The sequence below is a fragment of the Triticum urartu genome, chromosome 6A (genome assembly GCF_056163025.1).
Source record: "Triticum urartu cultivar PI428250 chromosome 6A, HENAU_Tu73, whole genome shotgun sequence".
NCBI lineage: Eukaryota > Viridiplantae > Streptophyta > Magnoliopsida > Poales > Poaceae > Triticum > Triticum urartu.
The window spans coordinates 269,941,605-269,954,776 of NC_141878.1; the positions used below are offsets into that span (position 1 = coordinate 269,941,605).

The following is a 13,172-nucleotide window of genomic DNA, read 5'->3' on the forward strand; positions in this document are numbered from 1 at the left end:
CGAAAATGGCACACTTTATTCCTTGTAACAAGATAGACGATGCTTCACATGTGGCTAATCTCTTTTGTAGGGAAATATTGCGTCTACATGGTGTGCCAAAGACTATCGTCTCGGACCGCGACATCAAGTTCCTTAGCTACTTTTGGAAGACCCTATGCGCCAAGCTCGGAATCAAGCTACTCTTCTCCACGGCATACCATCCTCAAACCGACAGCCAAACGGAGGTGACAAACCGCACACTCTCCGCTCTACTTCAAGTACTCATCAAGAATAACATCAAGGAGTGGGAGGAGTGCCTACCCATCGCCGAGTTCGCCTACAACCGAGCAAGACACTCAACAACCGGCAAGTCCCCTTTCGAGGTCGTCTACGGATTCAACCCTTTGTCACCATTGGACATTCTACCTCTACCACTCCAAGAGCGAATCAATTTGGACGCAAGTGCACGAGTGACCCATATCAAGAAGGTGCATGAAGATACAAGAAACACCATCGGGCGCCAAGTACAACGCCTTGCGACCAAGCTCAACGTCAACAAGCAACCTATGGTCTTCAACACTGGTGATCTCGTGTGGCTACACCTTCGCAAGGACCGCTTTCTACAAGAACGCAAGTCCAAGCTTCGGCCACGAGCGGATGGACCCTTCAAGGTGCTTGCATGCTACAACGACAACGCTTACAAGATCAACCTCCCGCGCGACAAGTACAATGTGAGCGACATCTTCAACGTCAAAGATCTTTCTCCCTTCCATGGTGATGAAGAATTTGATCCGAGGATGGATCTTCCCCAAGGGAGGGGAGATGATGCGGAGCGTCCCAAGGCCATCCCCATGGACCTACCTACATCTCCCACGACACCACTTGGACCCATGACAAGAGCCCGTGCGAGAGCCATCGAGAACGAAGTTAACTCTCTCCTTGTTGAACTTCCCTTTGACCCATGTGAGACATGGCTACTTCCTCAATCAGAGTTGCTTTGTGTGCTTAGGTACCATGTAAGCAACCAAGGAGATGGAATGGTGCAAGATGGACATCAAGAGCATGGAGACATTCTGCCCAGCCCTGAAGGACCGGAACAACCGCCCGACCACCGCCCGGGCGGAACAACCGGCTGACTACCGCCCAACAACCAGTCTACCTTCTGTGATCGAGCTGTGCAAGGCCGGCACTACACCGGATTTACCGGTAACTACCAAAAGACCGGTACTGCCGCCACGACAACCAGTACAACCGCTGGCCCCTTCGACGTCCATCTTCGCAAGCCAGCGCCAGACCTCCCAGCGGAACTACCGCCTTCCAGGACCGGTACTTCCACCATGCATGAGCTCCCAATGGAACAACCGCCCCCTTGACCGGTACTACCGGCCCTGCCTGCGCGCAGTCACTTGGGCCAAGGCCCGTGTACCCTTTCGTTATCTAGACAATAAATACTCTATCCCGTACAACTTTCTAGGGTTAGCATTGGTTTAGCTCATTTGAGAGATAGAGCATTGCTCATCCATATCGGATCTACTCCACGAGAGAGACCGCGGCCCCTCTACGGAGAAGATCCACTTTGGATTCAAGACCCCTTTACGGGAAGATACCTTTGTGGATTCAAGACCTCCTCACGGAGAAGAACCGGCTACCCTTTTGTATCATCCTTAGTTGTCCGTGGATTCGTGTATCGTTCTATGTATCCGAGGATCTAGCGTATGTGTGACTTGTTCTTGGAGGTTTGAGTGTTTCTCTCGTGTTTTCCCTCGTGTTCTTCGTGTTTCTCTTTGGGATCCGCTCCTTTCATGAAAGATCGGCCCATAGGGTTCCTACCCTACATCATTTTGCCTCCATGAGCCCCGGCAGGCCCTGCCGGGGCGCCTTGGTCATCTGCTTCTGGGGGTGGCCTCGCCCCTTGCCAGGCTCGCCTGCCCGGGAAGGGGGCCTTTTCTGTTGTCGATATCCTGCTTCCTTGGCTCATTCTCGGTCCCTCTGATCTACATTTTGGTCCTTCGAATCTCTGGGTTTCTTGTATTCTGACTTGGGCTAGTGGTTTAACCTCGCTCCCGTGCCTGTGCACAATCTGGGCAACAGACCAGGGTTTGTTGCACCGACTTCATTGTTCAGTAGTCCTATCAATGAACCTCAGTTAGTGATGTGCAGTTGTTGGCTTTGTTCATATATATAGTTAGTCATATGCAAATTTGTTGGGTTTGGTCATATACCGTTAGTCATATCGAATGCTATTTTTTAAATTTAATTTGACTTACAAAATTGTGCTTTATTTACCTATTATATAAGTTTTAGTATTTGTTCCTTACAAAAGAACTATGGAGAGTAGAGAGCAAGTCAAATACATGGTAGAACATAATGAAGGAAACTTCAGAAGATATTTCACATTCCTTCTGGCGTTACTTTTTATGTTAATGTTTCATATGATCCATCACCTGGGGTTTTTGTCCATGAATCTTTCAGTTTTCTTGTCATATTATGACAATAGGTTATGCATCGCTACGAAATAAGTACACAGGGTTTAAGCAAATATAGATCTCCTATCATCCTAAACATACTTTCTTCTTCAGTTTGTTGATCCAGCAAAATCAAATGATTTCATCTATTCCCTCATAGTTCTCTTGCTGCTCGCATTGGCTTCATTGGTTAACATGTTTCTTGCTACTCACCTCGGTATGCAAGCTCTCTGTAACATCCCAAAAATTTAACCATGATTTATTAATTAAAATTTTACCATGGTAAATTAAATTTTTATTTTCTGGATTTTCTTTTAATTCAGAACCACTATTTTCTCCTAATTGTGGAGTTTTCACCCCAAGTGAAAACCTTTCAAAAATATTGTTGGACTTGTATATCTTCCCAAGAACATTTCTTCTATTAGTGGAATTATTTCTACAATTATTTCCCCTGAGCTTTATTTCTTTAAAAATGATTTTTCATAAGTTTTAGGGTTCCATTTGCACTACAACCCTTTCAAATACTTCTTTAAAATCCCCACCAAAATTTGGGGATGTCATGTGATGTTCCCACATCACTTTTATGCAAAAATCTCTTTTAGTCATTTGGAAATTTTGAGCCCTACCCCAAGTTTTCAAATCTGGTCCACTTTGTAATTTGCACTACAACCTATTTAAATATTTCTGTGTAAATTCCACCAAAATTTGGGGATGTTAGTAGTAGTGTATAATTCAACTTTATGTGAAAACCCATTGGCGTTCTTTGAAAAATTTGAGCAAACCATCCTCATCTTCATTCTGGTCCAGTTTGGTGATTTATACTGCAACCATATTTTATCTTGCTCTTGTTGCCTTAGGATTTGTCCTGCTTGAAGTACACCCTACCAAACCCTCAAGTCCAAGATTTGGGAACCATTTGAATATTTTTGGTCCATGCAATAATGCCCTTTATTTCCTGTCCAGATTTGGTTTTCTCAAAAACTTGCACTAGGGAGTTTTTGTTTTCATCAAACTAACCTTGCCACCCTCTTTATCATCTAAAGGGACTCTGATCTGGAGATTTTGGCCACCCAAAGAGATGCCTAGATGCCCATGGCATTCTGTCGAGCACCTTGGGTTCATGGACAGATTTGACATAGTTTTTAGTTTGCATTATGATTGATCCCCTGACCCGACAACCTTGTCCACTAAGCTCCTAGCTACCTCTAACCTAGACCTGTTAACTACCAGCCTCATTCGAGCCCTCTAACACACGTTGGCATTTCGTCGAGCACCTGGCGTGCGTGCTCTGGGCTCGCCCAGAGCGCACGTTTTGCACGCGCGCGTGCAACCGCGCCGCCGCATTTGCTTACCCCCGCGCCCTGGCCTTTGCTCGCCCGCAGGGCCACGCCCTGTCCTCACCCGCTCGCCACCCCTGGCGGCCTACAGCGCCACCGTCAGAGCTCCCTTGGTGGCACGCCGGCGTCCGTAGCAGGCTCCTGCCATGGACGGTGCCGCCCGAGCCACTCCAGCGCGCCATCTCGCCCCTGAACAGCCTGAGCTCATCCACGAGTCCGTCCGCTAGCGCCCGTCGCCGCCACGTTGCTCTGCTGGCAATAGAACGGCGGTTCGCCGACGTTCTTATCCGCAGCCGCGGGGACCGACCTCCCCGGGCTATAAATAGCCCTTCCGATCACGCCTAGGCTCGTCAGCAACCCTGCTCGAGTAGTAGGAAGCCCCCCCTCCTCGCCAGTTGGCCAGAGGCCATCATCTCTTCCATCTCCAGCAGGCCCGGCCGCCGCCACGTTCCGGTAAAATCTGGCCAAGACCGAGGCCCCTAACTCCCATCCTCCTCCCCTCGACCGTGCGGATCCACCCCACCTGTCAAACACGATCAAGAGCCACCGTAGCCCGAGACACCAATCCACCAGAGGCCACCATCCGCCGTGGAGCTCGCCGCCGGCGGCCCCCTTTGTCCCCACGACCCTCTTGACCACTAGGAGGACCGCCCTAGACTGGCGGATTCCCTTGGGGAGCCACCGTTTGTCGGCGACAATCGCCGGAGCTCCGCCTCTGCTCGGCTACAGGAGAAAGAAGGCGCGGGCGACTGGTCAGACCTGACCAGTGGGCCCGATGGACCCACTGACAGTTACCCAGCGACGACCCACGCTGGCTTTAGTGGAAGCGTAAAACCCAGAGTACGTTTCCTCCTGTTCGAAAACGTATTACTCCCCGAACCGTTTTTTTTCTGATTTTTATTTAAAACAGATTTTGACTAAACTTTGACTGGCTGTAACTTTGTAAATATAAGTCCAATTGATTTGATTATTTTTCTGTTGTTTCTCACATTCTGTCTAGTTTATTTTCATATTTTTTTGAAAATTTTAGAAACAACCTTTTTGTACTGTTTTGAAACTATGTGTTAATTTGAAATTTTCTTAAATAGGATTTTTGGAGAGGGAAGCAACTTTCGAAAAGTGCACCCCCGCTTGCATACTCTTGAAGGCAAGCATTCTGAACCCTGGCATAATATTGTTGTGTGTTGTTTGATACAAATACGACAACACCTTGACGCGAAGTATTCGGTATTTTATGTGGTGCAATGATCATATTCATGAGTGCATAATGATGATTCCTTGCTATTGGGATTTTGATATGCTTCTGATAGTAATTACCCTCGTATGCCTTTCATGCCTACCGGAAGGAATCCGGGAAAGTCTCTGTCTTGGGTAGACATGAGCTAGTCTCTAATTCTTCGTCGAGACGGTTATGTCCGGTAAGTCATGGTGAGGTATGATGAGTGGTGATTCTGTCTGATTGGTGTGAAATATATTTCTTATGCTTATCATGCAGGAAATGCTTTCCTCCTGGGTCGACCATAGATCGAGTCTTGTTCCAGTAATCCCCATACTTGTTTCGTACTACCACTTGTCCTTGCCATAGGTAGGGTACGGTTCGGTAAGTTGTCAACCCCTTCCTAGCACACACCGTACAGAGAGGCCATGGTGGAAGATACCGGCTGTATCCGGTAGGCATGCCACCTAGTCCGGGGGCATGGGTGTTTCCGGTTGGTGCCGAGGGGGTAGCTCCCCTAGTTTGCGCGCGTTATAAATTTTGTGATCCCATGCTAATCGAGGTTGTAGCATCCCCACTTAGAGTTTCGCTTAACGGGTGTTGTGGGTGATTCCATACACCGGTAAGTTAGGATGGTGTGTGCGGTCAGGTGTGTTTTCAATTAAAAGACCGTAGACGGAATTAGTCCCGATGGACTAAAGGATTCCGTTACTCGTGGGTAAAGAGTACACCCTCTGCAGAGATTATATCTATTCGAATAGCCGTGTCCATGGTTAAGGACTACAGTTTGGGATGGGTCAAGTGTCGGTCTTAGTGTCGGCCTTCGGAGGAAAAATTGCTAAACCGGATCATGGATCATGACTTGTGACTCATGATGATTACGATTACTATAATTATGAACTAACCATTTACATTACTTGAAATATTGAATATCCCTAGGACGGTCCTACCTCCTGGATATTCACTGTGATTATTCTCTTATAAGCCCTTTATGTGGTGTCGCTCAGACGCCCGACCGTGGCATGCTTGTTATTTGAATTACTTATAAGCCCTTTATGTGCTGTCGCTCAGACACCCGACTGTGGCATGCTTGTTATTTAAATTATTTATAAGCCCTTTATGTGGTGTCGGTCAGACGCCCGACTGTGGCATGCTTGTTATTTAAATTATTTGTAAGCCCTTTATGTGGTGTCGCACAGACGCCCGACTGTGGCATGCTTGTTATTTCTTTTATTTATAAGCCCTTTATGTGGTGTCGCTCAGACGCCCGATCGGTGCATTCTCTTTCTACTCCCTTATTGCATATTCATGTGGTATATGAATAACCTGCTTGCGTGCATCATGAATTGTTATCTTGTGACTGACGTTGTGATCATAGAATATTTCAGAGCACGATTATCATTTGTTATATTATACCCATGTTCATAATGTTTGTGAGTACATTCAAAGTACTCACTAGCGTGTCCCTGGCTATTGTCTTGGCCAGATTTCTTGCATGGAGAGGAGCGTTGCGATGACAACCCCGGAACCTACGCAATGGTGATAGCAGCCTCGCGAAGATAGGAGTTATACATGTCAGCTGTTCCTGTGGGAAATGGAGTCCCATAGACGCTGATGAACCGCAAACCGCTTCCGCCGTCAACCACTAGAAACCATTTGTTGTACTCATAGGCCAGAATGGTCTTGTACTACACATTTTGTATTTTGCTTGGAGTTTCTGTATCAAGTTGGTGTCTCATCAGCTAGCAGTAATCCTGGGGCTGGTGAGCACAAGGGCCATTTTTTTGGGAAATTAATATCCCAAAAATCAGGTCGCTACAACCTTGGTATCAGAGCCAGGCTGACCATTGGCTAATCCTATCTTAGCCAGGTCGAAAAAACCTAGGTTAACCAACCCACCAGACTTTAACCTAACCCCGGCCAAGCTTCTCGTGTAAGACAGCCACACAGTGACCTCGACACCTTTTGGCAGTTGGTGCCCAACCTATTAGCCTAGCCTGTCGATCACGCGCCAGTGACCGACACCTAAAAAGTCTCATTCGCAAGCGTGCGAAGGAAGACTCCGTCCCCTCTTTCTATAAAAAGGGCACGCTAGCCTCAACCCAGCACAACACAGCCTCTACCCCAAACCGATCTATAATGCCTAGACCCATTGTTCACAATGAGACCACATCAGCCAACCTTGGAGGTTTTGTGACAGTGCTAGCAAACCTCACCCACCGTGCCTTTGCATTAGAAGAGCCCCCAGAGTATGTTGTGTACCGAGGGCGCATGAGCGGTGAGAGCCGTCAATTCTGGGCCACTGTGCACGTCTATGGTAGGGGTCTATCGCCAGAATGCCCCTACAGGTTCACCGGAAGGACAACTTCCTTTGAGCCACAAGCCATCCAACTAGCTGCTCGAGAGGCTATAGTTCAACTCCGGCACTTATCACCCAAAGTCAACTGTCGCTTGTTCTACTACTACCCCAGCCGTGACGGGTATGGTAGGCCACCCCAGGTTGCCAACGGAGACCACAAGACGGATCCTGCATTGTTGCATCTGGTGCGCTATGTAAGTGCACTAGAGGAACTGTTCGATCAAATCACCCTTGATCTGATCGCAGCCCATGGAGAACTGGTCCGCCGAGCCCTGGCAAGAAGAGAAGATGAGCCCGACACCGACAACCCAATCGTGCTGTTCGGACAACCGATCGAGTCCTTGAGGTCTGCCCCAGCCGTCGACCAAAATGCCTTGGTGTCCCCAGAAGTGCTTCGTCACCTTTTGGGAACACACTCCAATGGGATTGTGGCCAACAACCCCCGCGATAGTCATCATCGCTACCCCGACCCTGCAGCCCCTCAATTCCATCTAGCTAACCCCGATGAAGAAACCCGTGGAGAAGCCTCGACGTCCACAAGGCCCGCCCGCTTAGATATAAACGAGGTAGACTAAGTCACTCGAGTAGTACCAAGTCTTAGTATGCCCACGCCCTGTAATTGTGTGATCTTGTATCCCCATAATTAAATACTGTCTGCTTGTGCGCCCCTATTTTAAATAGTAGCCATGCATAAGTATGTTGGCGTACGGTTGCATTTTGTAATTCTGGGCGTAGGTACCGAAAACCACCCCGACGAGACCCACAATAATACATCACTTTTGTGAGATATGTGTATCTGTGGCATTGACCCCAACCCCATAGAGCAGAACCGACAAGCTAGTTACCCCCCTCACATCGATAAATGACCCAGCCCAGATGCTATATAAAAGGCCACCTCGTGACCTTGCCAAGTACCCCTCACCTTGTGCACAACCCTCACAGACATTTCCTTGCCATGCCGAGCCCTAGTATTTATCTGAGAACTCCAGATGCAACCCCAGGTACTTTAGTTAAAATATTGTGGGACTTTACCTGCAGTACAATGAGTTCTACCCATCCACCCCAGTACGAGTTGCTCAAATCGAGGATCACCCCTTCCACCTCGAAATATTGGGCAGTGGTACACATTCCTCCCGCAAACCCAAACCAAGACCCAACGGAAGTCTCCTTCGTGGGAAAATCTATGCCGACTCCGCAAATGGCCATAGAAGCTGCTGCCTACGAAGCACTTGCTCGCCTTCGATTCGCGGTACCCTATGCCAGTGAACGGGGGTATTATTACTTCCTGAGTCGTGCAGCACCCGAAGAAGTAGCATCTTTTCCCGGTGGACGAATTGAGAGAGACCCAGTGCTGGCCAACCTTGCCCAGTATCTCATCGCTCAAGAGCATTTGACCCAGCGGGTAATGGGTTATCTCCAGAGCCTCGCTAATTTAAATCCTCATATCGCTATTGGAAGACCACTGAGTCTCGACCAAGAGAGACGCATTCACCGACTAGTCAATCCGCTTCCCCCAATAGAAGAAGAGTGTGCCCCAGTACCAGAGATATTTTCTGAGGACCCTGTATATTTACCGTTTTCATTATAGACGTCACTGTTATGTTTATTGTTCCACGACTTTTATTTATGTGTTGCAACTTATGCGTGATATCCTAAATTTGTGCGATGAATTAAATATTTGGTTTCAATTAATGAGAGTAGTTTTTACTGCTGTTAATTTTATTAACTATTTTCGCTCTCGGTAAATTCTGAAGTGAGATTTTTTTCCCTGAGTTGTTGCAGCGTATATCTCTTCACGACATAGATTTTTATTCACGCAGCACCACGACAGCAGACTCACAACCACAACGACTCGACCCCTTGCACTAATTGCAAATCCACGTGCATATTTTGCACCTAACTGATCACCCCCCTAGCACACCACAGTCTCCGAAGAAGAGATTTGTGGGTAATTGTTCGGGTGCAAGTTGCCTCCAGCACACTGACAACAGTTAGCACCCAACACCGCTCTTAATCCTCATGATCACCGCCACCGTGGAGAGCTAACACTCGAGCAGTAGCATCACGACGATCATCGAGGATCATCGTGCACAAGAGCATGGAGAACCCCAGCAATGCCACCAACTCTCCGCACATCAGGATCATGTACCAGTCCGGCATCACCTCCGCCATTAGAGCCTCGTCTCGAGCTCCTGCAAATAGAAATGGAGGAGAAAGAAGGAGAAGGAGAAGCGAGGCCAGGTGTGAGGAAGAAGAAAGGAGCACCTCGGTCATTTTATAACTCAAGATCGGTGTACGGTGGGCGAAGTCCAGCAGCGCCGCTCGTCGCTCGATCGCCGGTGTTCGGAGGCGAATCCGCGAGCAGTGCCGACAGTGCACTGGCCCACGAGGTGAGTGCACGCTGCACCAGCAGCTAGCGTGCCACACACTACCGCAGTATGGCCTAGATGCCCTATGCGCTAGACATCGCCGGTCGAGAAAGCGCGGGAAAGCGCACGAGAGAGAGGAAGAAGAGAGAGCCACAGGTAGAAGAAGAGACTGACAGTGGGCCCTGGGTCCATCTGTCAGCCAGAGAGAGCACTGTGCTCTCGAGTACGACCAACGTATTTTCGAAATTTAGAGATCTATTCTAAATTTACTGTAACCAAAAGTAGGAATTTCTCGTTTTCCCCCAACCATGGATTTTTTCACGCAGCGCCAGTATTCCACACTGTAGTTTTACACCACTTAATTGCCCACTCACTATAGCCACATTTTATTGCATGTGTAGGATGGTTATTTTTGTGATATTACATTGAGATTGTAGGAGTAATTCTTTTCAAAACAGCCCTTAGCAAATCTCGAGGATGAGATTTTTCTTAAGGGGGGTAGTGTTGTAACACCCCAAAAATTTAACCATGATTTATTAATTAAAACTTTACCATGGTAAATTAAAATTTTATTTTCTGGATTTTCTTTTAATTCAGATGCACTCTTTTCTCCTAATTGTGGAGTTTTTACCCCAAGTGAAAACCTTTCAAAAATATTGTTGGACTTGTATATCTTCCCAAGAACATTTCTTCTATCAGTGGAATTATTTCTACAATTATTTTCCCTGAGCTTTATTTCTTAAAAAATGATTTTTCATAAGTTTTATGGTTCCATTTGCACTACAACCCTTTCAAATTCTTCTTTAAAATCCCCACCAAAATTTGGGGATCTCATGTGATGTTCCCACATCACTTTTATGCGAAATCTCTTTTAGTCATTTGGAAATTTTGAGCCCTACCCTAAGTTTTCAAATCTGGTCCAGTTTGTAATTTGCACTACAACCTATTTAAATATTTCTTTGTAAATTCCACCAAAATTTGGGGATGTTAGTAGTAGTGTATAATTCAACTTTATGTGAAAACCCATTGGCGTTCTTTGAAAAATTTGAGCAAACCATCCTCATCTTCATTCTTGTCCTGTTTGGTGATTTATACTGCAACCATATTTTATATTGCTCTTGTTGCCTTAGGATTTGTCCTGCTTGAAGTACACCCTACCAAACCCTTAAGTCCAGGATTTAGGAACCATTTGAATATTTTTGGTCCATGCAATAATGCCCTTTATTTCCTGTCCAGATTTGGTTTTATCAAAAACTTGCACTAGGGAGTTTTTGTTTTCATCAAACTAACCTTGCCACCCACTTTATCATCTAAATAGACTCTGATCTGGAGATTTTGGCCACCCAAAGAGATGCCTAGATGCCCATGGCATTCCGTCGAGCATCTTGGGTTCATGGACAGATTTGACATAGTTTTTAGTTTGCATTATGAACTTTATCCCCTGACCCGACAACCTTGTCCACTAAGCTCCTAGCTACCTCTAACCTAGCCTGTTAACTACCAGCCTCATTCGAGCCCTCTAACACACGTTGGCATTTCGTCGAGCACCTGGAGTGCGTGCTCTGGGCGCGCCCAGAGCGCATGTTTTGCACGCGCGCGCAACCGAGCCGCCGCGTTCGCTTACCTCCGCGCCCTGGCCTTTGCTCGCTCGCAGGGGCACGCCCTGTCCTCTCCCGCTCGCCAGAACCCTCCAAGCCACCCCTGGCGCCCTACAGCGCCGCCATCAGAGCTCCCTTGGTGGCACGCCGGCGTCCGTAGCAGGCTCCTGCCATGGACGGTGCCGCCCGAGCCACTCCAGCGCGCCATCTCGCCCCTGAACAGCCCGAGCTCATCCACGAGTCTGTCCGCTAGCGCCCGTCGCTGCCACGTCGCTCTGCTGGCAATAGAATGGCGGTTCGCCGACGTTCTTATCCGCAGCCGCGGGGACCGACCTCCCCGGGCTATAAATAGCCCTTCCAATCACGCCTAGGCTCGTCAGCAACCCTGTTCGAGTAGTAGGAAGCCCGCCCTCCTCCTCAGTTGGCCAGAGGCCATCATCTCTTCCATCTCCAGCAGGCCCGGCCGCCGCCACGTTCCGGTAAAATCCGGCCAACACCGAGGCCCCTAACTCCCATCCTCCTCCCCTTGACCGTGAGGAGCCACCCCACCTCTCAAACACGATCGGGAGCCACCGTAGCCCGAGACCCCAATCCACCAGAGGCCACCGTCCACCGCGGAGCTCGCCGTCGGCGACCCCCTTTGTCCACACGACCCTCTCGACCACTGGAAGGACCGTCCTGGACTGGCGGATCCATCCCTGCCGTCGGATTCCCGTGGGGAGCCACCGTTCGTCGGCGGCAATCGCCGGAGCTCCGCCTCTGCTCGGCTAGAGGAGAAAGAAGGCGCGGGCGACTGGTCAAACCTGACCAGTGGGCCCGATGGACCCACTGTCAGTGACCGAGCGACGACCCACGCTGGCTTTAGTGGAAGCGTAAAACCCAGAGTACGTCTCCTCCTGTTCGAAAACGTATTACTCCCCGAACCGTTTTCTTTTTCTGATTTTTATTTAAAAACAGATTTTGACTAAACTTTGACTGGCTGTAACTTTGTAAATATAAGTCCAATTGATTTGATTCTTTTTCTGATGTTTCTCAAATTTTGTGTAGTTTATTTTCATATTTATTTGAAAAAATTCCGGACAACTTTTTTGTACTGTTTTGAAACTATGTGTTAATTTGAAATTTTCTTAAATAGGATTTTTGGAGAGGGAATCAACTTTTTAAAAGTGCACCCCCACTTGGATACTCTTGAAGGCAAGCATTCTGAACCCTGGCATAATATTGTTGTGTGTTGTTTGATACAAATACGACACCACCTCGACGCGAAGTATTCGGTATTTTATGTGGTGCGATGATCATATTCATGAGTGCATAATGATGATTCCTTGCTATTGGGATTTTGATATGCTTCTGATAGTAATCACCCTCGTATGCCTTTCATGCCTACCGGAAGGAATCTGGGAAAGTCTCTGTCTTGGGTAGACACGAGATGGTCTCTAATTCTTCGTCGAGACGGTTATGTCCGGTAAGGCATGGTGAGGTATGATGAGTGGTGATTCTGTCTGATTGGTGTGAAATATATTTCTTATGCTTATCATGCAGGAAATGCTTTAACCTCCTAAGTCGACCATAGATCGAGTCTTGTTCCAGTAACCCCCATACTTGTTTCGTACTACCACTTGTCCCTGCCATAGGTAGGGTACGGTTCAGTAAGTTGTCAACCCCTTCCTAGCACACACCGTACAGAGAGGCCATGGTGGAAGATACCGGCTGCATCCGGTAGGCATGCCACCTGGTCCGGGGGCATGGGTGTTTCTGGTTGGAGCCGAGGGGGTAGCTCCCCTAGTTTGCGCGCATTATAAATTTTGTGATCCCATGCTAATTGAGGTTGTAGCCTCCCCACTTAGAG

The 13,172-nt window shown here is 47.9% G+C and overlaps 1 pseudogene; it reads left to right on the forward strand.

The window, feature by feature from the left end:
• Positions 1 to 1,026: 1,026 nt before the first annotated feature.
• Positions 1,027 to 13,172, forward strand: part of LOC147964977 (uncharacterized) — a 46,184-nt pseudogene continuing 34,038 nt past the window's right edge.